Below are 26,158 nucleotides of genomic sequence, written 5' to 3'. Positions count from 1 at the left end.
AGACACGTCTCTGGGAGTTCAACACTCAGTCAAGTTCATGGAGTATGAGAAATCAGCAAATTAAGTGAGCTAATGCATGTGAAGAACTTAGGTACAGTTATAGCCAAAGTAGGGCTTAATCAGTATGAGTGTGTTGTTAAATAGCCAGCATTTATTGTGTTCCTGCATTTAAGACACTTTCAAACATTGTAGGGAAAGAAAAGCACATGAGCTGCAGTCTTTACCTTCAAGGAACTTGTAGCCTAATGGAGATAAGACATATGTATAAGAAGATAAGTAGACTCAAAAAGCAGTAGTATGTCATCAATGCCAATTGCAGATGTGCGCTAAAGGGGTTTAAAAGAGGGAGAGAGTTCATTGCAGTAGAACTAGAATAATGATAATAATGACAGCAGGCAACATTTATTGAGTGCTTACCATGTACTCAGTACTGTTTGAGGATTTTACAGGCATTCACTCACTTAGTCTTCATGTCAGCCATGTGAGATGGGCATTTCTATTCTCACTCCTGTTCTACAGGTCAGGAAACTGAGGCACGTTTGCCAACTGGCCTGGCTCACAGGCCAAGGGGATGGTGGGACCCCCATTAAGATTCTGGGCTGCTTCACTCCACAGCCACAGTCTTATCCATACTGGGGTGGTCTAGGGATGCCTGATGAAGGGGGCACCTTTTAGGCAAAGGAAGCAGACCACCTCACGGAAGCAGCCGGTGTAGGCAGGGAAAGAGTGCAAGATGAGGTTTCAGAGGCATATTTAAAAGGCCTTCAATGCAAGTGAAAAGCATTTGGACTTGATGGGAAAAGCAGTTAGAGAACCAGTGAATGAACTTATCAAGAAAATAACATGATCAGCCAGCACCCTGGGAGGATGGCTCTCACAGTGAACCCTGGGTGTGTCACAGGGCAACTATTATGGTTTGAGTCTGGCTTTCTGATCATTTCTGCTTCAGTCTTGTGACTGTCCAGTGGTTTATTTGATTTTCCATGAGGCCTTTCTCCCTTGGCCTTGAAGGATCAATAACTACCAGATCTCGGTCATCAGGCGCTGTGAGCTCCGTGTCCCACTTGTCTTGCCAGCAGCTTGCACAAGGGCTAAGTGCTGGAGGGTGACCTGCCTACTTACCTGGAAGAAGGGAAAGCCCCAGGTGGTGTCACTCCCCCTCTGGGATCCCTTGACTCTTTTCTGGATTTTGGGCCAAAGAATGCAAAACCACATTTCAGAGCAGCCTTAGAAACTCAGGAGGACGGTGTGGGCACACAGAGGACCTTCTAGAATAACTGCAGCCCCAGCTGCCCCTCCAAGCCTGGCTCTGGGTCCCCAAGGGCTAATTAGAGGAATCCTTTGTGATCACCTGCTCAGGACTGTGGACATTTACAGAGCAAGGTTACAGGGAGTAGCCACAATTTTCTCTGCCATGCTGATGAATCTAGGATTTAAACACAGGCTCCAAGCAAACCAAGTTCCCGTTAGATGCCGTGGGGCCCCTGGAAATGTGGGAAGGATGAGGAACAAAGGTTACTTACTCCATCTGTCATTCTTTTTAGACAAAGAAAATATGTGATTAAGAAATGTTTTGGTGGGACTTCCCTGGTGGCGCAGTGGTTAAGAATCCACCTGCCAATGCAGGGGACACGGGTTCGAACCCTGGTCCGGGAAGATCCCACATGCCGCGGAGTAACTAAGCCTGTGCACCACAACTACTGAGCCTGCACTCTAGAGCCCACGAGCCACAACTACTGAGCCTGTGCTCTAGAGCCCGCAAGCCACAACTACTGAGCCTGTGCTCTACAGCCCGCGAGCCACAACTGCTGAGCCCACGTGCCACAACTACTGAGGCCACGTGCCACAACTACTGAAGCCCGCACGCTTAGAGCCCGTGCTCGGCAAGAAAGAGAAGCCAACCGCCATGAGAAGCCCACACACCGCAACGAAGAGTAGCCCCTGCTCGCCGCAACTAGAGAAAAGCCCGTGCGCAGCAGCAAAGACCCAACGCAGCCAAAAATAAATGAATAAATAAATTAATTAATTAAAAAAATGTTTTGGCAAGATATCACTGAGATTATTTACTGGGAAGGAGGCCCAAGACTCAGGGAAATGTGGGGTGTTTGCTGGGGGTGTGGAAGAACATTCTAAAGTGTGGAAGTAGTGTGAACATCTGTGTCTGGAGGGTGAGGGGTACCCTAGTACGGTTTCGTGCTATTAAAGGATCCCCCCCAAAAGCCAAAATAAATAGAGGAAGGGACCTGCTTGAAATTTAGGGAATGGACTGCAGTGGTGGGGAGCGGGGGATGATTAGCCGTGCTTTGAATATTTAGAGGCACAGCACAGTACATTTACTTTCCTGTTTTATTTTTTTTTAAACCATGGCTAGCTCTTCTCTCTCCTCCAGGAAGAAAACTTTGATTGTTTGCCGTCATCCTGGCATAGAAATGTCCACAGTTATGCTAATGGGCAGGCTTAGGTGAGCAGAGAAGATTTGCCTCTGGTTTCAATGTTTCACAGCCTAGCTTTTTATAAAAGAACAAAATAAACTGCCAGCAACTGAAATTTCAGGTTAGGGGCGTGGTAGGAGGGAGTTCAGAGCAGCAGGCGTTCTTTGCCATGTTTTTTGTGGACATTGGATGCGTATCAGTGTCCTAGCTGACCACGTTTTCCCCCGGGGCGCGTCCTCCCCAGAATCATTTGTCTCCCACTGGGAGACTCTTCCCTTCCTCCTCGGCTTGTTTCTCAGACTCTGCTGCACCCTTTCTCCAGGGCATGCGGACCAAACCATCCGAGAGCTTTGTCTGCTTAGTATAAACTTCTGGAAGAAGACAGAACTGATTGATTTTCATGCACAAATACAGTGATGTTCTTGCCAGAAGTTCCATGTACTCAGTGTCACAAACATGAATTTATGACGCAATTGGGAAAGGGTCAGAATATTCAAAGATGAGATTAATGCCGGTCCATAAGTGCTGTGTGGTGCCGAGGTAACCCAAGTGTATCTGGTGTTCTCCAGGGCTTGAGTTCCTCCTGCAAATGCCCGGAGGAAACAGAGGGCTCCGAGGACTGACAGTGGGACGTGTAGATGCAGATTTCTTGCCTCTTTTCAATTGATGACCTAGGCTGGGAACAGACTGGCTGCGGGAAGTCAGCTCGTGCAGAGTGGGGCGTGAGCTGGCCTCTCTGTGCCCTCCTCATCCCCTTGACAGGACACCTGTGCATTTTGCATAGATTCAGGCACCGTGCTACGATATTCCTGTAACTTCATTTTTTGTTCTGTTCATGGGCTTTATATGCAAAGAATTGGATTAATCATAATCCTTACTTCATGACACATTATCTTTATATTTTAACTTATTTAAATTAAAATAATAAGTAACCATAAACCCATCTCCTGAAACAAAAGCTAAGCTCTTGAAAATAACCTACATGTGACTGGATGATGATCCTCCCCACATCTTAGTCCTGCTCCTTTCCCTCCCCCAGGTAACCCATCACCTGAATTCTGTGTGCGTCATTTCCTTTCTGTATAGTCTCTTTCAACTATATGAGTCCTGAAAAGGACTACATGAAACATATAAAAAGTATGTATCGATACAGAAGTGTATCTCATTTTAGTTGTCTGTTAACTTGATAAAAAGGGTATCAGATTATATATAATCTTTGGGGACTTTGTTTGTTTGTTTTGTTTTTTTGCGGTACGCGGGCCTCTCACTGTTGTGGTCTCTCCCGTTGCGGAGCACAGGCTCCGGACGCGCAGGCTCAGCAGCCATGGCTCACGGGCCCAGCCGCTCCGTGGCATGTGGGATCTTTCCGGACCAGGGCACGAACCCGTGTCCCCTGCATCGGCAGGCGGACTCTCAACCACTGCGCCACCAGGGAAGCCCTTTGGGGACTTTTTAACTTAATGTTTTTACTGCTGTTGTTCATCTGCATTGCTCCATGTCAGTGTAGGTCATTGCTTTGTCTGCTCTAGAATGTTCCATCGTGTGATGATACACCATTTAGTCATTCAGTCTCCCGTTGATGGACACACAGGTTGGTGCTGGGATTTTGGCTACCTCGAACATGTTTGCTATAAATATTCTTGTACGTGTAATCAGTTGTCCCTGTGCAAGGGATTACTTTGTGTATCTGACTTCATTGTTTTGAAACCAGCAGTACTGTGAGCTGGAGGAACATTTGTGGGAAGAGAAGTCCCCTGTGCTTTTTATTTCAGTTTGGTGTGAAGAAGTAGCATATGAACTTAGAGACAAGACACCGTCTTATTTCTACATTGTTCCTCCGACCATCTTCCCGGTCCCACCCCGAGGCTTGGAACGACTCTGGGCGCCCGGCAGGCGCTTTCTTTATACGTGGCTTCGATGCAGTCAATGCTTGCTGACTTTGTCTTATTTTAAACTCTTTGGAGGTAAAACCATATCCCTCTGAGACCAGTCTTTTTTGGTGCTTCTGTGTGTCTACTCAAGTCAGTTCTTTGCATTGTTTTATTTAGCACCTGCCACCAACCAGGCAGGCTCCATCTTAATAAATAAGGCATGGTTCTTGCCCTTAAAGAACTTCTTATCTAGTGGGGAGAGGATGTTTCTAAACTGAGCATTTTAATGCATTATGGCATGTGCCGTAACACGTAGGTCATAGAGGAAGGGAGCTCACCTCTCCCTAGGAGAGAAGGCTTCCGGGGGCGGGAGGGAGAGAGAGTGTTGGATCTGATATTTGGGAAATGAGCAAGAGTTCACAGGGTAGACTGGGAAGGAGGGAGGGGTGGACTATTTCAGGGAAGTTAGAGGCCTGGAGGATGTGGCACACTCGGGCCCTGGCAAGCGGTTGGCTTTGACTAGAACATGCCCCGCTCAGTTAAGCAGAGGCAGGTGAGAAATCAAACGTGCTTGTGTTTGGGGCGCGTCTTCAGCTTCGAGAATTGGAGATAGCGCCAGGTCATTTCCACTCACGCCCACGCTCCACCCCACCCCCATGCCGGTCAGCTGGGTCTTTGGTACTTAGTGATGTCCGTCACCCTTCCCCTCATGGTGTATCCGGTTGGCTAAGAGGGCAGGCCTGGGCATGTGCCCAGGGAAGGGGGAAGATCCCACTGGCCTCTGGTCCCACTCAGCCTGTTTGCTTGGACAGCAGGTTTCACCTACGGTAGCATTCAGTACCAGTCTGGGGTTATGGAGGAATGTTTTTCTCTCCAGGGATTAGCCCAAGATAACTCCATTGTAGGGGTAACAGAAGCACATGCTGGGGGGTCAGTCAACTACTTCCGGTAACTTTTAGCCCCAGGAGTCTCTCTCTGCCCCCGGCTGCTTTCACATACTTGCTTTCTAGTGATGAAACACTGGGCTTACTCGCGGCCATCACTGACCCCCTGTCCTCGAAGACTGACAAGCAGAGGGAACGGTGATTTGGGGGGAAGGAGGAGCACCAGAGGGGACTGACGGACAGCAGGGGTCTCTTCTCAGAGAAAACAGCTAGTCCTCTATGACCAGTTCTCCCTCTAACTAGAGAGATTATCCAGCCCCATGTGCACACACACACGCGCACACACACACACTTGGGGAGGGTGGATGGAGTTGTACCAAATAAAATTTTTATTTGACTGCATGGTGGTAGAGAAACACCTTTTATTATGCTACGGCACAATGTAGTGTCATAGTTTGGATGCTTTGGGGGAAGTCTTTATTTTAGGTTCACCTTGTTAGAGCTGTAATTTCTTTGTGTTTGTGTACTCACCTAGCACACTGGTTAAGAACACAGCTTTTAAAGTTTGATGGACCTGCCTGTGTTTGAACTCCATCTCTGCCACTTTTTAGCTCTGTGACCTTGGGCGTATTATTTAACCTCCGAGGCTCAGTTTCCTCAGCTGAAAAATGGGCCACTAATACCTGGCTCCTACATTGGGTTATTGTGAGGGTTATATGAGAGGTAATGCACACAAAATATATTACAGTGGTTTCTTTATGGAATGATTTGAATTTTGGACCCATATGTTGCTTTGGAAGCCAGCTACGCTAACCACTGTTCCACCAATGCCTCAGCCCATATGTTGCTTTCATAAGAAGATTCAGTCCGTCCTTTTAAGCTGTGCCAGTCAGATGCCCATTTTTGAAACCAAGTGGACTGTTTTCTGTAATGTTTAATACATTTTTAATATTATTCAGTGCCGAGGTTAAAAAAGAGGTTGATTTTAAACAGACAGAGTGGGCATGTCTACCTAAACGTGGCTGTCCCTCAATTTCAAAATAGTGCTTGAAAAATCTCCTCCCCTAAGGAACTTTTCCCAGTGAAAACTCTTTTTCCACCTGGTTATTGTCTCTGTGTTTGTTACAGCCTTCTCTCTGCTCTCATATGTTTAGGGCTTCAAAGTCGTAACAATTTATCCACATGTACTTTGGTGTGTGTTTGTCCCATCTCTCTCTTTAGAAGATCTATTCCTGCTGGTCCATGGAATAAAATATTCTTTTCCTTCCCCACGGAAATGTTATTTTCCCTCTCCTCAAGGAGCTGGGAGACAGTTCCGTTCGACATTCATTTTGTGTCCGTGTATCACTGTGTTTTTCTTCCCTTAGATCACCATGTGATTAAAAAAATAAAATGGGGGGAACGGTGGGGTAAGGATGGTGTACCGCCCCTAGCGTACGGCATGTGTAACTTCTGTATACTGGATATTACTGAAATCTGCCAAAAGATATGGAAGACAGGCCCATCTGAGACATTTTGTTTTCTGGCATTTTCTTACTTGTCAAACTGATCTGTCGTGAACTGAAGGTACATTGTCCTTTCTTTTCAGGACGTTACCAAATCTAACCCCAATTCAAAGGAAATCATTGTGATTCGAACAGATTCTAATAAATGGAAGTACGGATTTCTCGACCGTATGGGAGTTAAATATTGAAGTGGGGGATATGGACCAACAGGGGTAGAACAGGATGGAGAAAGGAGGCTGAGGAATAGTGATGAGGGGAGGGAGGGAGGGACCAGCAGCCACAGGGGCCATGCTTTCAAGCGATTGGGTCTCTTTCACGGGGTGTCTTTCGTGGGATGTTAGAATTCTTCTGGCTGGATGCTGGAGTTGCCCTGGGTTCTCTCTGGTTTCAGAAGCACGTTTTGGTTAGAAGCAGAGCTAGGACCAGATCTGGGCTTTTGGAATCCTCGTCCAGGGCTGCTTCCATTAAATGACGCCCTCTCTCCCTTGCCCTTTGCATGGCAGATGTGGAGAACCCCTCTAAGGATTTCAGCCAAGCCTCCATGGGATAGAAGTTTCTGTGAAAAGCCACTTTTTAAAAAATTGATTACAATGTTGATTGACAATGTTGATTTACAAGTTGTTTTACAATGTTGTGTTAGTTTCAGGTGTAAAGCAAAGTGATTCAGTCATATATATAATATATATAATGTATATATGCATATAGATGTACATATATATTCTTTTTCAGGTTCTTTTCCTTTATAGGTTATTACAAAATATAGAGCAGAGTTCCCTGTGCTATATGGTAGGTTCTTGTTGGTTATCTGTTTTATATATAGTAGTGTGTATATGTTAGTCCCAACCTCCTGATTTATCCTTGCCCGCTTCCCCTTTGGTAACCATAAGTTTGTTTTCCATGTCTGTGGGTCTATTTCTGTTTTGTATAGAAGTTCATTTGTATCCATTTTTTTAGATTCTACATGAAAACCCACTTTTAAATCAATTTTTTTGTCAAGAAGGGCACATTACTTTTATAATCAGAAGAGAAAAAAGAGCTCTTTTAAGGAGATGAATAGAGGGAAAGTCAGAGCTTCTCTCCCTAGCCCTTTTGACCCTGTATATGGTGGCAGGGCTGTACGTGTCAGGATGCAGCACAGCCGCCTGCACGAGTCCTCACTCTGCTGCTTCGGGACCCCCTCAGGTCTCTGCTGGAAACCCTTCTAGGCCACCTTTCTAAAATAGCACCTGCCCGACCCCCTCCACACACCCTTTAGTTCCCCTTCCCCGCTTTGTTTTCTCTTTAGCACCTGTCACTCTCTGACATTGATTCTACTTATTTTTTACTTAATATTTTTCTCCTTCCACTAATACAGAAACTCCACGGGAACAGGATTTTCATCTCTCTTGTTTGCTCCTGTCGCCCCTGCACCCAGAGCAGTGTGTATAACACAGCAGGCAAATCTTTGTTAAAACACTGAGTGTGTGAACTTTGGGCAGGTAACTCAACCTTCCATGCCTTTTTGTGTGTGTGTGTATGTGAGTCAATTAGGGATTAAAAATAAAGGCTACCTCGTCGAGCTGCAATGAACATTGAGGGAGTTCATCCACCTAAAACACTTAGAACCACCCTGGCGTATAGTAAATGCTCAATAAAGGGTCTCTGTTGTTATAATAATGGCTAAATATTTGACTTCTTTGCAAGACTGCGAACTCCTTGAAGGCAGAGACTGTTTCTTACGTCATCTTTTCATTTCTGGTAGTGATGTGGTGAAACACATGATTGATATTCAGTGTTTGTTAGATAAATTATAGAGAAATTGTAGGCAGTGGCTCTGTAAATGTTTGTTACATTTGAATGAATAGGTTTTTTTTTTTGTTTTTGGGTTTGTTTTTTTTTTTTGCTGTCTTTTCCCCCAAGCTGCAGTTGGTGAATCTGTGTGGAAGGAGTATGATTATGATCTACCTTTAGCTCATCACTTAAGCAGTGGAGCCAGTAATTTATTATCACTTAAGCAGTGGAGCCAGTGATTTATTTTTGTTGCTGTGACTTGGCTGGAATTTCTCAGGGATTGACAGCAATGGCAGAACCTTGGTGGGTGATGGATATCACCCCAGCCTGTTTGATCCCCAGCAGTTACGTGAGATCTCCTTGCATTCATAGTTGGTACTTCACAGAAATGCTTCCCTGGCAAGGGGGGCTGCCTAGCAGAGGCTGCAGGCATCTGAACAGACAGATGCAGGAAAGACAAAAGGCAACGTTAAGAGAGAAACAAGCTCCTCCTCTCTGTTTTCAAGAAAGAGTTTAAAGTCTGTACTGATACAAAGATTCTGCTTTTAAACTCGAGCCAGTCATTTGAATTCCATGGGCCTCACAGTTTTTCCAGTAAAATTAGAGAATAGGACTAGGTGATCTCCAGTGAACCATCTTACCTGTTGAATTTCCTGATTCTGTGCAGAATATTTCAGAAGGCTTCAGACTGGTTAAGAATTTAAGGTCAGAGGCTTTAATTAATAATAATGTATCATTATTGGCTCATTAATCCTGACGAATGTACTATAACAAGGTGATACGTTAACAGAAGGGGAAACTGTGCAAGAGGGTATGTGGAAACTCTGTATTATGGTCTCAACTTTTCTGTACATCTAAACCTGTTCCAAAAATAAAGTTAATTGACAAAGTAAACAAAGGTCAGAGGTTTAAATGGAGATACTGATAAGATGGACGGGGTTGTTACCGTAGGAGCAGTGGGCAAGTAGCAAGCGGCGGATCGTGTCTTTTTTGCAAGAGGAACTGGGAACTTTTAGTACTTAACTAGAAAATGAATCAGAACCCACATCTTAACAGAAGGCTTTTCTGATTTCCTGGTTTGGGTCCATTTATTCAACGTGAACTAAGTTGCATGTTGGCTCTCGGATCCGGGCATCTGACTTGTGGGCCTTTCCCATAACTAAGTCCCCAGAGATTCCAATCATGCCTATAAGGTAATGTAATTTGGCAAGAGGATTTGGACCTTGACAAAATCTCTTGCCCAATTTGGTTTCCAGAAAGGCTGACTTACCTAATTTGAAAGTAAATTGAAAACAAAACCTTTTGGTTGTTACTCGTTTGGTGAAATGCCACAGAAAGCTGTAATTTTTTTTTCCATACCCCATCTCTGTGGAGAAGATTGTTCCCATTTGCTCCTAAATACCTTGGTTTACTGTCCTTTCCTACCATAGTGTTCCAATAAGCTAAATCACTGCAGCAGTGACATTAAATCATAGGAATCCTTGTGTGTCTGTGTGTGTGTTTGTGTGTGTATGTGTTTTGTACTGTGTGTATCTGCTGGCATTCCCAATCCCCATATTCATATTAGTTTTCTATCGTTGCATAATACATCACCACAAACTTAGTGGTTTAAAACAACACACATTTACTATCTCACAGTTTCTGTGGGGCAGGAATCTGGACACAGCTTATCTGGATTGTCTGCTTAGGGTCTCACAAGGCCACAATTCATGTGTCAGCCAGGGCTGTGGTCTCATCTGAGGCTTGACTAGGGAAGAATCTGCCTCTGTTTGCAGGTTAGTACCTTGCGGTTATAGGACAGAGGGTGTCAGTTTCTTGTTGGCTGTTGGCTGGAGGTTGCCCTCAGCTCCTTATCTTGTGGGCCTCCCAACACAGGCGCCCCACACATGGCAACTTGTCCCTTCAAAACTAGCAAGGGAGTTGATGTTTTCCTACAGTTCAAATTTCATTATGGATGTAACCTCAGTTTCCCCCCTGTTACCCTTGTAAGGGAAGGTAGGAGCAGGGAGAACTAAGAAGCTCCAGAAATTTGCAGAGCAGCCAGTGGTTGCATTAGAGTAAGAATACAATGTGATTAATAACCAAAACTAACATTTTCTATACAATTACTGCCCACCAGATATGTGCTCAGAGCTTACCCCCCCACAGGCTCGTTCAGTTCTCAGCATAACCTTCTGAGTTAGGTTAACTAACTATTACTAAACTATTTAACAGGTAGGGGAATTGAGGATTAGGGGTTGTATAACCTGCCTAAGGTTTGCAGACAGAAAATACCTAGGTGGGAACATAGGCAGGAGGATTCCTGCCATAGTACTACTACTTTGAAGATCTTTGCATTAGAACATAATGCTACTCATGTTCAGAATTCTCCCTCTCCTTTATCAGATACTTAAATCACTGCAGTATTGCAAAGGGATACTTGGAATAGGGTGTTTCTTTAAGAATGCATTAATAAAACGGAGGGACAATGTTCTTTCTTTTCTACTTGAACCAGGCTTTCTCATTTTCCTGAAGACATATGGGACAAATTGAAGGAAACCAGAATTTAGTGGGATTTGTGTGTACTAATAACACTTTTGCTGCATACACATCCAAAAAACCAAACTTACGAACTCCTCAAAGCTGATAGACTACAGCTTGTTCATATTAAGTCATTTAAAACATTCATTTTAGTTCAGCATTTTGCATTTTATTATTCCATAAAACACCAATAATCTAGAAAAGGCAGAATAGGTCTGTTTCTTCACCCTGTAAAACTATTTATGTAGATGGATCTTGTTGGGAGATGGGCAAGGTTTGACTGGAGTATTAGAAACTGAAATGTAGGGTAAAAATATCCAGTTGCGTGTGTATTTCTTCTGTATTTCTGGAAACTTGAGAGTTATCCTGCAAGATACTGTAAAATCTATAAATACCAAGGGGAAATAAAATACAGAGAAGGTTTGTTGATTATTGAGCTTTTTTCATGAGTTGCAGAATGGAGCAGCTGCAGATAGAGGTCAAGAGGAGGGAAAAATGTCACACTGGGTCAGATCTAGCCAAACATCCAAAGTGTTGTGGCCACCCTCACGTCATATAGCATGCATTACATATTGTTATATATATATATATATATATATATATATATATATATATATGTATATATATATATATATAAAACATACATATGCTATAGAATATATATTCTATATTCTATGCTATAGAGTGTATATATATATATTCCATAGCACGGAGGATGGCAGAGTCCTTCAGCTGGAAGGACTTGTACCATACCAAGTGCCCCCTCCTCACTTCCTGGTGGGGATGCAAAGGTGTAAATGGACCAGGGTCAGCATCCAACTTCCTTCATTAAATGCTTATGAAGTTGCCTTCCCTGAACCCTTGTTGGAAACCTTCCGTGAACTGACGTTCTCCTAGACTACATTTGTCTTTCTTCTTACAAACCTTGGCTATCTTTCAGCACCTAGTAGCATGAGGCCTGGAACACTGGAGGTGCTCAAAATATATTGATTGAATTGAGTGAAAGGTATAAAGTACATTCCATATACTCTTACTGTGGAACTCAGGGCTTCCAACCATTATTTCTAAAACTTACATTTTAAGGCTCTGAGGGGGATGCCCTCATTCCTGGAATCTCAGAGTTTGTGAACAGATTCAAATCTACTGTATCTACTATCCTTCATGTGTCTATGTTTTTTACATTTTAATTATCTTGGCTCTCAGCTGTTGTCTCTGCCCCACCCCGCTTAGAAGTGTGGTAAAATATACGTAACATAAAATTTACCATTTTAACCATTTTTATGTGTACAATTTAGTGTCACTAGCTACATTCACATTGTTATGCAACAGTCTCCACTATCCGTCTCCAGAATTTTTTCATCTTCTCCAACCGAAACTCAGTACCAGTTACACAAGAATGCCCCTTCCTTATACACACACAATGGAATACTACACAGCCATAAAAAAGAATGAAATAATGCCATTTGCAGCAACATGGATGGACCTGGAGGTTAGCATACTAAGTGAAGTAAGTCAGACAAAGACAAAAACCATATGATATCACTTATATGTGGAATCTAAAATATGACACAAATGAACTTATCTATGAAACAGGAACAGATTCAGACACAGAAAACAAACTTACGGTAACCAAAGAGGAAAGGGGGTCGGGAAGGGATAAATCAAGGGTTGGGGATTAGCAGATAAAAGCTACTATGTATAAAATAGATAAACAACAAGGTCCGACTCTATAGCATAGGGAACTGTATTCAATATCCTGAAATAAACCATAATGGAAAAGGATATGATAAAGGATATATATAAATATATACATATGTATATATATCACTGACTCACTTTGCTGTACAGCAGAAACTAACACAGCATTATAAATCAAATGTACTCCAATAAAAAATTAAAAAAAATAAAATAAAAAGAATGTCCCCTTCTTCCCTCCCTCGCGTCCCTGGTAACCAGCATTCTTCCGTCTCTATGGATTTGAGTATTCTAGGTGCCTCGTATAAGTAGAATCGTGCTGTGACTGACTTATTTCACTTAGCATCGTTTTAAGGTTCATCATGTTGTAGTGTGTCAGAATTTCATTCCGTTAAGTCAGCCGTTGTCTTTTTAAGACTTGAGAGTTTCAGTGTTTTTAGTTTTTGCAGCCAGAAGCAGATTTTTCTCCCAGATCTATCCTTGGCGTTTTCCTAGAATGACATTCCTAAGAGCATGCCCTGTTCTTCCTGAATGATATTCTTCTGGGGAGCTGAGTAGCAAAACTGAGGCAATTAATGTCAGAGCAACAAATGAGCACCTACTAGGTGTCAGAGGCTCTTTGTTTTTTTTTTTTTTTGGCGGTACGCGGGCCTCTCACTGTTCTGGCCTCTCCCGTTGCGGAGCACAGGCTCCGGACGCGCAGGCTCAGCGGCCATGGCTCACGGGCCCAGCCGCTCCGTGGCATGTGGGATCTTCCCGTACCGGGACACGAACCCGCGTCCCTTGCATCGGCAGGCGGACTCTCAACCACTGCGCCACCAGGGAAGCCCAGAGGCTCTACTTCTGACCAGAGTTTTGTTTTTTTTTAATATATATATTTTTTTGATGTGGACCATTTTTAAAGTCTTTTATTGAATTTGTTACAATCTTCTGTTTTATGTTTTGGTTTTTTGGCTGCGTGTGGCATGTAGGATCCTAGCTCCCTGACCAGGGATCGAACCCGTACCCCCTGTATTGAAAGGTGAAGTCTTAACCACTGGACCACCAGGGAAGTCCCCTGACCAGAGATGGATTGCACAGTCTTCTGGAGGAGACAACTCTATACTCTGCTAACTACAGTATCATGTGCTAAGTGCTAGAAAAGGTACCACAAGGGATCCGCTCATCTGCTGAGGGCTGTGAGTGAAATTTAAGAAAAGTTCAAAGAAGGGTGATACTTCAAATGGGCCTTGAAGGAGGAATAGGTGTTCAAGACAGAGAAATAAGGGATGGCATTCCACGAATAGCCTGAACCAAGGCAAGTGGAAACGTGTGGTTTGTTGGAAGAATAGCCAAGGGCTGTGGATATAGAAAGCAGAGGGGGTGGGAGGATGGTGGGGGACTTAGAGGACCTTGAACACCATGCCGAGGAGTTTGGATCGGGGGAACAGTTGGCCGCTTCATGTAGTTAGACTGACCCGATTGGATCCATGGGTTGACAGAGCGGTAGATGGATCTGAGTAGGAGAGGTGGGGATTGGAGAGCAGTGTGTGTGTTGTGGGCATGGGGAGTGGGGTAGCAAGGTGGTTGCAACGTTTTAGGCAAGGGATGCTGAGGGCCTGGACCAAGGCAGCCACAGACAAGAGTTTGCTCATGGTCAGTAGCGTCGGGTTTGTTGACATCAGAGTTCGTAGGACCAGCCCCACCTAGCTAGCCATTTTTAATATTCTGAAATCCTTATCATTTCAACGCCAATTGAGAGTTTTGTTTTTGTCAAATTTCCATTAGAGTTCTTATTGTAACCAGAGTGGCAAGAAGAGATTGATTTATAAAGGACAACTGGACAGTTTCCGACTTCCAGGCTTGCTACTCAGTAATGCACTTTTGGGCGTAGGTTTTTTTTTTTGGGGGGGGCGTAGTTTTAATAGTCTTCCACATGGGCTCTAACACCTAGAAAGATACAATTGTTAAGATTGTATGTAATACACACAGAATAGTTGGAATATAACCTTAATTAGAACAAATGGGCCAAGCTGCATGGGGAATGCTCTCTGCTCACCCTGTGATGTCTTGGTAACTGAAGAACTCAAGCTTTCTTATGAGTGAATAAACTGAAACTTTGAAGAACAAAGCTCAAAAATCAGTGGCACGGCCATCAGAGCTTCTCTAATGGTCCGCAAAAAACTCAGCTCTTCACGAAGTGCTTTGAAAGCCAGCGTAACAGGAAAAGACATAGTCCCTGCCCATATGCAGTGTATATTCTAAGTCATAAAATGGTAGCAGTTACTCTGGAAAATTAAAGAAAATGGAATTCAGCAGTCAGTACTCTTAAAGAGTGATATGTCAGGAGGGCCCCAAACATTCACATACAGAAAGGGAAAATACCTCTTGGTACAAGTACTGAAAGAAAATACCCAGAGTCATTAGTTGACTAAAAGCTGATTGAGGAAAAAGTGCTGAAATATACTAAAAATAAAATGAGTTTCAAGGAAAATAACCCTTTTGCTAACCTTTGCATTAGTCAGTTCCTTATTAGAATATTTTTTCCTGTTTTAGTCACTGCTTTAAAAGTGTGTATAAATATAGAGAATCAAGAGGAGTGAGATTAAAACAACTTAAGATGTAGGACAGGGGCTTCCCTGGTGGCACAGTGGTTGGGAATCCGCCCGCCAATGCAGGGGACACAGTTTCGAGCCCTGGTCCGGGAAGATCCCACATGCTGCAGAGCAACTAAGCCCATGTGCCACAACTACTGAGCCTGCGCTCTAGAGCCCACGAGCCACAACGATTGAAGCCCACGTGCCTAGAGCCCGCGCTCCACACAAGAGAATCCACCGCAGTGAGAAGCCGCGCACCACAACGAAGAGTAGCCCCAGCTCACCACAACTAGAGAAAGCCCGTGTGCAGCAACGAAGACCCAATGCAGCCAAAAATAAAGAAATTTATAAAAATTTTAAAAAAAGATGTAGGAGATGGATTTTAAGAGATAAGTTTAGAGAAATTTGGGGGATCAAAACGGGCTGACTTAGTTGTCTTCAATATAAAAAAAATGAAAGACTATTTACAGGCAAACCTGTGTGAATGATACCAAGACGTTTAAACCACACACTCTGCCCTCTGGAGGGTTTAATCCAGTGGCCAGATTTTCACTGTGCAGTTGACTAATCAAAAATTTTTTAAGTTCTGAAGAAGCACTAAATGGAAGGAAATGCATGTTAAGTTGTGGGAGTTATGTTGAATGATCCACAGAGCCTAGCAGGATGCCTTGTAACCACCCACTGGGAGGTGATGAGTTTCCTTCCTGGAGGCTAGGAGGGCTGAGCTGGAGAGCTTCCTGATGGATTTGGACTGAAGGATCTCAATTATGTAATTCCTTTCCATTTTAAGATTAGAAGGAGAGTTTAGGGTTAGATGGGTCATTGACTGCCCTGTGAGTATAAGTGTCAACACCCAAAATAAATGTGTATTTCTAAGGTTTTGAACATTAAAAAAAGAAAAGCTGTCTTGGTCATCCCAAAGGATATTCAGGTTCTCCTTCTGTAGTATTTTCATTTTTTAAATTTATTTTTATTTTATATTGGAAGATTTACAATGTTGTGTTAGTTTCAGGTATACAGCAAAGTGATTCAATTATGCATATACATGTATCTGTTCTTTTTCAGAGTCTTTTCCCATTTAGGTTATTACAGAATACTGAGTAGAGTTCCCTGTGCTATACAATAGGTCCTTGTTGATTATTTTATATATAGTAGTGTGTGTGTGTTAATCCCAAACTCCTAATTTATCCTTTCCCCCCACCTTGCCCCTTTGGTAAACCATAAATTTGTTTTCGAAGTCTAAATCTGTTTCTGTTTTGTAAGTAAGTTCATTTGTATCCTTCTGTAGTTTTTAATCTCACTCTTGTTTGTGTCCTTCTTAACAATGATTACAACTTGCAAATATTCCTTCTTTTTCCCCCTCATTCCTTTGTCTGTCTCACCCTTACAAGGTAAACACCAGGAGGACAGGGACCGTGTCTGTTTTGTTTTTTACTGTTTTTCTAGCATCAAGCACAATGTTGACACGTGGTAGGTACTCAAGAATAGTGGTTGACTAAATGGGAACAGAATTTGAAAAAGAACAGATACATGTCTATGTATAACTGAATCACTTTGCTGTACACCTGAAACTAACACAACATTGTTAATCAACTGTACTCCAATATAAAATAAAAATTAAAAAAGAAAGAATAGTGGTTGAATGAATGAACGAGTTGAGGGTGTGCCCCGGGGAGAAGAGGGGTGACGAGGGGAGAAAAGTGCTACAAAGACCAGTCAGTGGGTAATGGTCTCCTGGAAGGGATGCTCGCCTGGGGTTAAAGAGAAGGGAGAGGGGGATGAGAGTGGAAGGAACGGGGAAGGAGAGTGAGTTCACAAGGCCTTTTCTCCTGTTGTTGTGTCTGCGTTAGGTAAGAATGTGCTAAAACGGGGAGACATATAGTGACCGTACAAAACAGGAGACAACATGGGCTAGTGCCCAGACACTAACTCTGGGAAGCAATTCACAGTGACATGCCACTGATAAAGTCTGTAAATTTTTTCGAAAACAGCCAAAGGCTCTCTAAAAACCTAGTTTTTCTGGTTTGTACGTCATCTGGGAGAGTGTGTGTGTGTGTGTCTGTGTGTGTGTGTGTGTGTGTGTGTGTGTTTTTCAGGCATCTGACTCCTGTATTTATATTCTCTGCCCCTGGCCTTCAGATGTTTTCTGAGCCACTCTAGATTAGATTATCTACACTGAGCTAATGGAGTGATTTTGTGGCAAACTGCCTCTATGCTTTGGACTGTTCAACACTTCTTGTCCTGAGTAGCCAAAAAAAAATCTTGATTTAGTCTGGTCTGGTCTGTTGTGGTCTAACTTAAGGACACGAAGTCCCAGATCTTGGGATGCTTCACTTAAACCATTCACATATTAACAAAAGGGCAAAACAAAATAAAATTAAAACAAGGGGAAAAAAGTCACCTCTTCTCAAACAAACAAATAGTCCCACCCACATCCAAATAATTCACCTTACCACCTGTCCCGTGCTGATGGAGCTTTCCAGGGAAATTATTTTGAACCACGGGCGTTCCCTCCTAGCCAGAAGAATGTTCCAAGGGGAAGAGTAGAAGGCCACAAGAGACAATTCTAACCCCCGTCAGCCTACCACACTGTTGCTACCTCTGTGCTCTCTTCACCATGAGAAGACAGGCTGGGTCTGTTCAGCTGCCTGCATTTCAGTGCTTTAAAAAAAAATTTTTTTTTAACTTAACTATAGTTGATTTACAGTATTGCATTAGTTTCAGGTATACAGCTTCAAATTTCGTTATAGGTTATTAGAAGATATTGAATATAGTTTCCTGTGCTCCACAATAAATTCTTCTTGTTTATCTAGTTTATATATAGTGATGTGTATTTGTTAATCCCATACTCCTAATTTATCCCTCCCCCCCCTTCTACTTTGGAAACCATAAGTTTTGTTTTCTATATCTGTGAGCCCATTTCTGTTTTGTAAATAAGTTGATTTGTGTTATTTTTTTAGATTCCACATATCAGTGATATCATATAACATGTCTTTCTCTGACTTACTTCACTTAGTATGATAATCTCTAGGTCTATCCATGTTGCTGCAAATGGTAATATTTCATTCTTTTTTATGGCTGAATAATATTCCATTGTATGTATGTACCACATCTTCTTTATCCATTCATCATCTGTCGATGGACATTTAGGATGCTTCCGTGTCTTGGCTATTGTGAATAGTGCTGCTATGAACATTGAGGTGCATGTATCTTTTTGAATTATAGTTTTGGCTGGGTATAAGCCCAGGAGTGGGATTGCTGGATCATATGGTAGCTCTATTTTTATTTATTTATTTTTGGCTGCATTGGGTCTTCGTTGCTGTGCGCGGGCTTTCTCTAGTTGTGGCGAGTGGGTGCTACTCTTCGTTGTGGTGCGCGGGCTTCTCATTGCAGTGGCTTCTCGTTGCGGAGCACAAGCTCTAGGTGCGCAGGCTTCAGTAGTTGTGGCTCGCGGGCTCTAGAGCGCAGGCTCAGTAGTTGTGGTGCACGGGCTTAGTTGCTCTGCAGCATGTGGGATCTTCCCGGACCAGGGCTTGAACCCGTGTCCCCTGCATTGGCAGGCAGATTCTTAACCACTGCGCCACCAGGGAAGTCCCTATTTTTAGTTTTTTAAGGAACCTCCATACTGTTCTCCATAGTGACTGCACCAATTTACATTCCCACCAACAGTGTAGGAGGGTTCCCTTTTCTCCACACCCTCTCCAGCATTTATTATTTGTAGGCGTTTGGGTGATGGCCATTCTGACCAGTGTTAAGTGCTTTTAATAACCATAGAAGCACAGAGAAATGCAACGAGAGCCTTGAGCCTGTGGGTTTTTCCAGAATCATTCTGAGAGACTTATTGTAGCATTGGGGCTCCAATGTTTTGAAGCCATCCCTGATCTCCCATGGTTTCACACATCCTTGGATGGCATTGGGCTGCAGTGGCTCTGAGGTCCCCTGCCAAGACCTCTTTAGAACAGGGACGGCAAGGAGCAAGTGTTCCTTCTGCCGAAGCGCCTGCGTCTGAGCCCTTGGAATGAGAATAACAGCGCCTTTCATTTGTGAAGCTGCTTCTAAAATATTTGCTTTTGTTATCTGGTTCCATCCTGATAGTAACCGTGTGAGAAAAGCAGGGTGGCGTTCTTCTTGTCCTTGTGCACACGCGGGGAAGCTGATGCACAAAGAGGCTAAGTCGCCCGGTTTGGTAAAGGGCAGGGCAGGGACCAGACTCCGCGTTTTTTCACCGCAAAGGCAGACGCAGTGCAAGATGGGCTCTTGTGAAACGGTCCTAAAGACAAATAAAAAAGCGTAGAGAACTGATGCTGTGAACTTTAGCTTTTAGAGGCGAATGAGTATTCATTCTTCCTTATTAGTAACATAGGGAATCCGTGTCCTCTGGGTCTCGGTGGTGGAGAGGCCTCGGTACCTTCTAGGCTGCCCAGGCCTCACCTAGACGGGCACTGTTTTCTATTGACCTAAAGTTTAAGTGCTAGAGAAACAGCAGGGTCTTTTGAGAGCAGGCCAGACGAGGGAGTGAGTCTGACGTGGACTGAGCTCAGAGGAGTTCTTACACTGACAGGGTGTGAAGGTGGCAGGGTTGCCTGTCAGGCGTGCTTGCGCTTCCAGGCCCAGACTGCTAGGACCCAGGTGTTTCCAGGTCGACTGCATCCGGGGCTGTACCTCTTTGCTTTCTGCTGGGGCACATGTTTTACCTTTCGAGTTCTATACATGGAATCGGGGTGACACCTTGACCCCGTCGGACACGGGGTCTGCAAGTTGGTTTCTGTTGTTTGGGGAGCCCTCGGCTCTCCAGCGAACACTCTGCACAGTCTGGGAGGCCCGTCCGCCAAGGGACCAACTCCTGTGTGTCTGAAAAGGAAGACAAACCTGTATTTTGTAGAAAGGGCCTATTGTTCCCAGGGAGCGCTTGCGGCTAACTTCTCGGGCTCCTTTGGCCGACTCTGAAGAGGGAACTGAGGTCAGAATGCTAATCAGCAACTTGCGAGACATCAACAATCAAACCTCAGGGAACTAGTAAGAAAGTAAACAAGAGTGCTCAATTTCAGATTCCAGAAGAAGAGCCATGGTGTCCAAGAGGCTGGAGGTGAAAAAAAAAATGTGCTGCTGAGGAAAAACAAAAATTCTCATCCCCTGCTTCTCGAAAGGGTAGTCTTAAGCGAAAGAAAGAAATCCTGCTGTGGGGCCTGGTTCTCCATGAGGGGGGTTGCCAGCGGGCAGCTCACCCTTGAGAAGTGGCTTCCTGAGCCCAGAGCTCTGCGTCCCTGGGAATCACGCCCTCTCTGAGCTGCAGGATTTCCCCACGGGAGCTGGACACAGACGTTTGGTTCCAGTTGTGCCCTGCGTTTCCAACAGTCCCTTTCATGCCCTCGTTTGTTCCCTCTGGTTCCAGGCAGCAGGCTGATGTTGAGAATTCTGTCATCTTGAAGGAGGGTTTTCTTCTAAACGTGAGAAATTTGGGGATCATTGGAACCAATGCGTAGGTCCTAGGGGTGGGTCCACGAAAGGGTCTCGGTTTGGGTTGGCCCTGACGAGGTTCCTTCTCTGAGTGTCAGGCGAGACTTCTTTTCCCCTCAATTACTGACCTTCAGCCTCCTTCATATAGATTTGTGCGATCTAATCTGGACCTTTTTTTTGATTCAGTGCCGGTTTACACAAACTCCAAGTCCTATTTGTGGCAGGTGGCCAAAATGAGCTATCCTAGAGTCCAGCATGGTGGAAAGAGAATTGGTCATGGAGGGGAGGGACCTGGATCTGGTTCTTACCCTGCTGGTGAGCTGATGTGGCACAAAGCTGCTTGTGTCACCTCCTAGGGCCATATTCGCCTGTTCATTGTGATGACACTGGACTTAGACCACGGCTATGGGAATTTTAATCTCAGCCTTCTGTCCATCTAAATTATAGTATATTCAGTGACCTTTGAACAGGATCCATTTATAAGCTACTTGAAGTCTATCCAATCCTCTCTCAGCAGCTGTATTTATGATTCTCCCAACCTGATCCCCTAGAGTTCGGTGAGTAGAGAAAGCATCCCCATCCAGCTCTGCGGTGAGCACACACGGAAAGCTATACTTCTTCTCCAGGCTAACATTTGGTTCCCACATGGGGGGGCGCTCACCACCACACACAGCCTTGATCTCCTTTAACCAAAATCGGAGTAAGCCAGAGCTGGGGTGCATGGGACAAGTGGAGGCAGCTGGAGTTCAGGGTTGCGGAGTCCTGACGAGAAAAATTAAGTGTGTGGACTAGGGATTGAAGAAAGCACACTCCTTCTGCTGGCTCTTCGGGGAGTCCTGTTGCCTCCCAGCTACTGACTGGACTAGGCAGGAAGCTTGCTGAAAGATCGGAAATTTGCTTGGGCACTTGGCTATGGTGCCATGGTATGTTTCTTAAGGACACTTGGGGCTGCGGTTCCACATCCCTGGGAGGTGTTTCCCACTGGTTGCTCGCGATCTGGACATCTCAGAGGCCCCACCTGTCTTGTGTGTATCCCTATCTACAAGCCTTGTTGTGTTATCCTGATTAACACGGGTACCATTTGTGGACTACCACGTGGGGTGGGCATGTTACATACCTTCTAGGCATGTAAAAATCATGCATGTGACCCTCCCGCCAACTTGTGGAGCTGCTAACACCTTCTGTACAGCTGGAACCGGGCACCCCTCAAGCAGCCCTGCTCTTCCGCTGGCTTATTTTTGTTACGCTTGCCCCGCCCGCCTTGTTTTGCAGCCCTCAGTGAGTTTTTATTGAGTTACTCAGACATTCGGCTAGACTCCCTGGGAGAATAACAAGATGTTGTGAGAAACTGCCCCAGAACTTCAGGGACTTAAAATCCATTTGAGAAGGAAAGGGCTAAGCACATGAAGAGTCATCTAGAATATCAGCCCATGGATGGAGGAGACAGAATGATCAGAGAAGGCGAGAGTGCTGTTCAGGAGGGGTCAGGAGGCTGGATTGAGGTGCGGGCCTCACTACATGGCCGGAAGGCTTGGTTCTTCTCCCTTTCTCTTCTATGTACTATTTGCTATATACACAAGAAGATATGTGAGTTCCAAAGCAGAGCGATAAAATGAACCCTCCTGCCTTCCCACCCGAGTTACTAACCATCTTTAATTTGGTCGGTTTTATTCCTGCCCTTCTTTTGAAAAAAACTTCTTGTGAAAGTCTTTGTAGAACTCATATGTTTTCATCGGACATCTCATAATTTTCTGTGAGACGGAATCTCTGAAGGCAACAAGGGCATACGTGATGGTTCATATTATGTTTCAACTTGGCTGGGCCACACTGCTCAGATATGTGGTCAAACGTTATTCTGGATGTTTCTGTGAAGGTGTTAATGGATGAGCTTAACATTTAAACGGGTAGACTCAGTAAAGTAGGTTGCCTTTCATAATGTGGGTGGGCCTCATCCAATCAGTTGAAGGCCTGAACAGAACAAAAGACTAACCTCCCCCAAGGAGGAGGGGATTCAGCAGACAGCCTGTGAACTTGAACTCTAGCATAGGCTCCTGCCTGGGTCTCCAGCACCCCCCTGCAGATTTTGGACTTGCCAGCCTCTGAACACATGAACCAGTTCCTTAAAATAAATCTCTTCCTATGTGTATACACACATGCCACTGGTTTTGTTTCTCTGGAAAGCCCTGACTAATACAGCACATCACACTTCTCCACATGCCACGTCGGTAGCCTTACAGAATTGATGAGCAGAGTATTCTTTTTTTTTTTTTTTGCGGTACGCGGGCCTCTCATTGCTGTGGCCTCTCCCATTGCGGAGCACAGGCTCCGGACGCTCAGGCTCAGCGGCCATAGCCCACAGGTCCAGCTGCTCCGCAGCCTGTGGAATCTTCCCGGACTGGGGCATGAACCCGTGTCCCCTGCATCGGCAGGCGGACTCTCAACCACTGCGCCACCAGGGAAGCCCGAGCAGAGTATTCTTATGTCAGGAAAGCCGCAGTATATTAGTCACACGCTGGGAAAGCATTTGTCTGATTCCGACCTAGGCCATGGAAGAGAAACCTTGATTTTGGAGTACTCTTTTCTCCTCTTTAGCTTTTTTTTTTTTTTTTTTGGCCATGCTGTGTGGCATGTGGGATCTTAGTTCCCTGACCAGGGATCGAACCCATGGCCCCTGCAGTGGAAGCATGGAGTCTTAACCACTGGACTGCCAGGGAAGTCCCTTGTCTCCTCTTTAGTGCTGTGTCCCCTTCTGAAGTCCGCTGGCCTTCTCTGGTCACTCAGATACTCTCTTCTGCCCTCCTCCCCCAACCCCAAGTACATCCATCCCTTCCCAGCACACGTGCAAACCGTACCTGCATGTTTCCGTAGCTTCTACGTGAAATCTTGTTCTGCTTGTCACCAGAAAAGACACTTAAGTTTTCTGAGCCCACCTCTTCACCTCTCCGAGGGTTGGGGGCAGTGGTCAGTCTGTATTTATGATGTGTCGCCCTGTGCCAGCTACTGATCGAGGTGCCTGTTGACCTGTTTAGCCCATGTTATCCTCCCAGCAACAATCCCAGGTGGTAGGTGCTGTCGTCGTGCTCACTCTGCAGTGGGAAAATAGCAGGAAGGTCGTAGAAGTGAGACTTAGATCCAGGCAGTCTGAGCTCAGAGGTCCCGCTCCTACCACCTTTTAAACACATTATAATTGGTAAGTACTCTGAAAATAGAAAATAGAGCTATTGTCAAAATACGCCCACTGCCTTGGGGCCCTGTGCTCTGCGCGTTGATAGCTTGGGCATTTGAGGAGCTGATCCACGCTAATGAGCTCATTGGTAGGAATTTATTGCCCTTCCTGGAAAGCTCTGGTCCTTTGACAGCAGCCTTCTTGTGGCCACAATTCCTGAGCCCCTAGGAGAAGTTCTGTAGGGGCCTTTAGGATGATGAGGGGCGGGTGGGGTTTTGAGCCTCTCCTGAGGTCACACCAAGAAAGCCACCCCTACTTTGTGTTTAAACAGGTCCCAAGACTGTAGTGCGGCCCCTTGAAAGCAGGCGACCCCTCACTTGACTCAGGTGAGGACCCCTTAGCTTGGAGGGTCCGAGGCCGCAGCCAGGCCTAGCAGATACTTGGCACTTCCTCTCCCTCCCAGCACCATGGCAAATGTGGCTAATGACCACGGTGCCCTTCCGGATAACCGCTGCTAACTGATCGAGCTGGGCAAGTCGTATGAAAGCTTTGCCCACCCTGCCGGGGATCTGGGTGACCCCGGAGAGCGGAGCCTGGCCTCGGTCTTACCCCTCCTTTCTCTTTTTTGTTCCCAACTGTATCCCCCAGCTTTCCCACACTGGCTCCACCTATTATTCTTGTTCCTTCAGTGTTTTTAACTTTCTTTCCCGTCTGGTAAGAAGTGAAATGGTCCAACACAACTCAGTTTCCAAAGCGGGTTCTCAAGGAGTCCGTTCCACCCTTTTGTGGAGACTCATTCAGCTTTTCAGCGATAGCAGTGCCTCGAGAGAAGGACATCATCCACCAGGAGCCCTAGGAGTCTCTCTACCTGCGAGGTTCGTTTCTCCATCCTAATTGCAGAAGCAGCAGAAGTTACTCCATTTAAGTGTAGAAATATTCTTTTTCTTTTAACTGTATAAAATATTGTTATATTTGGGAACTTTATTTTTTTTGCTATATATTTGCACAACTTTATTTATTTATTTATTTATTTATTTTTTGCGGTACGCGGGCCTCTCACTGCTGTGGCCTCTCCCGTTGCGGAGCACAGGCTCTGGAAGCGCAGCCCCAGCGGCCATGGCTCACGGGCCCAGCCGCTCCGCAGCATGTGGGATCTTCCCAGACCGGGGCATGAACCCATGTCCCCTGCATCGGCTGGCGGACTCTCAACCACTGTGCCACCAGGGAAGCCCCAACTTTATTTTTTTAATTAATTCTTATTGGAGTATAGTTGATTTACAATGTTGTGTTAGTTTCTGCTGTACAGCAAAGTGAATCAGTTATACATATACATATATCCACTCTTTTTTAGATTCCTTTCCCATATAGGTCATTACAGAGTATTGAGTAGACGTCCCTGTGCTATATAGTAGATCCTTATTAGTCATCTATTTTATATCTAATAGTGTGTATATGTCAGAAATACTGTTTTTAAAATACCTCCCTTCTTTTTCCTTCATATATCCTGGTTCCCTCTGTCCTGGACTCTCAGGGAGAGAAGGGATACTGTTTCTGATCCCAAATTCCTTTTTCAAGGGAGAGAGAATGTTTGTGGATGCCATTGTTTTCTGTGGGACATCCTTGCTGCATTCTTGACTTCCCAAACATTTCTCCCTAAAGTATTTTCAAAACACCGGTCATACAAGGTTCACAGTGGTTTTTGGGTTCTTTTAGGGACATGCTCATAAGTACTCAAAAATGAGTAAAAAATAGAGGAATACTCATCTGAAGTCATGATTTAATGTCATTTCCTTGTTTTCTTCAACATCATTATTTTTGAACAAGTATTTTGATCAACATTTTTTGAGGAAGAATTGTGCGGTATTTCCCAACCTTACCCGCCGTGGATGGAATTGCATCACTGAATCACTTTTCTCTGTTTTTTTCCACTTTCTGTCTCCTGTTTTGTCAAGGCTCCAGCAAACCCCAACCCCTTTTGGGTGTTTTTCAGTCCTGAAATTTTAGTGTGGCATCTGTGATTGTGTTAATTTCCCATCATTATTTTCCAGCCCATCAAGGAACCCTCCTAAAAACAAAGCACTTTGGTTAATCCTCAGGTGAAGGTTTAAACTGTGGTAAACAGGCACCCTCCTGTCTCACTTTTTTAGCAATCCCAGGAGTCAGAAGGACAGTGATCGTACCAGCTGTAGGCAAAGTGAAGTGCTTTCCTTTTATTTGCCTTATTCCCTGTTTCATCCACCCAATCCGTTTTAAGGGATAAAAATGCTATTAAAAACATTCCG

General features: G+C 44.6%; 1 protein-coding gene across 2 annotated transcripts in view; it reads left to right on the top strand.

Moving 5' to 3' along the window:
- Nucleotides 1-26,158, top strand: part of ETV6 (ETS variant transcription factor 6) — a 249,149-nt gene that overhangs the window by 35,211 nt on the left and 187,780 nt on the right. The window lies entirely within an intron of this gene.

The sequence above is a fragment of the Mesoplodon mirus genome (genome assembly GCF_964341445.2).
Source record: "Mesoplodon mirus genome assembly, chromosome: 11".
Taxonomy (NCBI): Eukaryota; Metazoa; Chordata; class Mammalia; order Artiodactyla; family Ziphiidae; genus Mesoplodon; species Mesoplodon mirus.
This window is presented reverse-complemented; position numbering and strand designations above follow the sequence as displayed.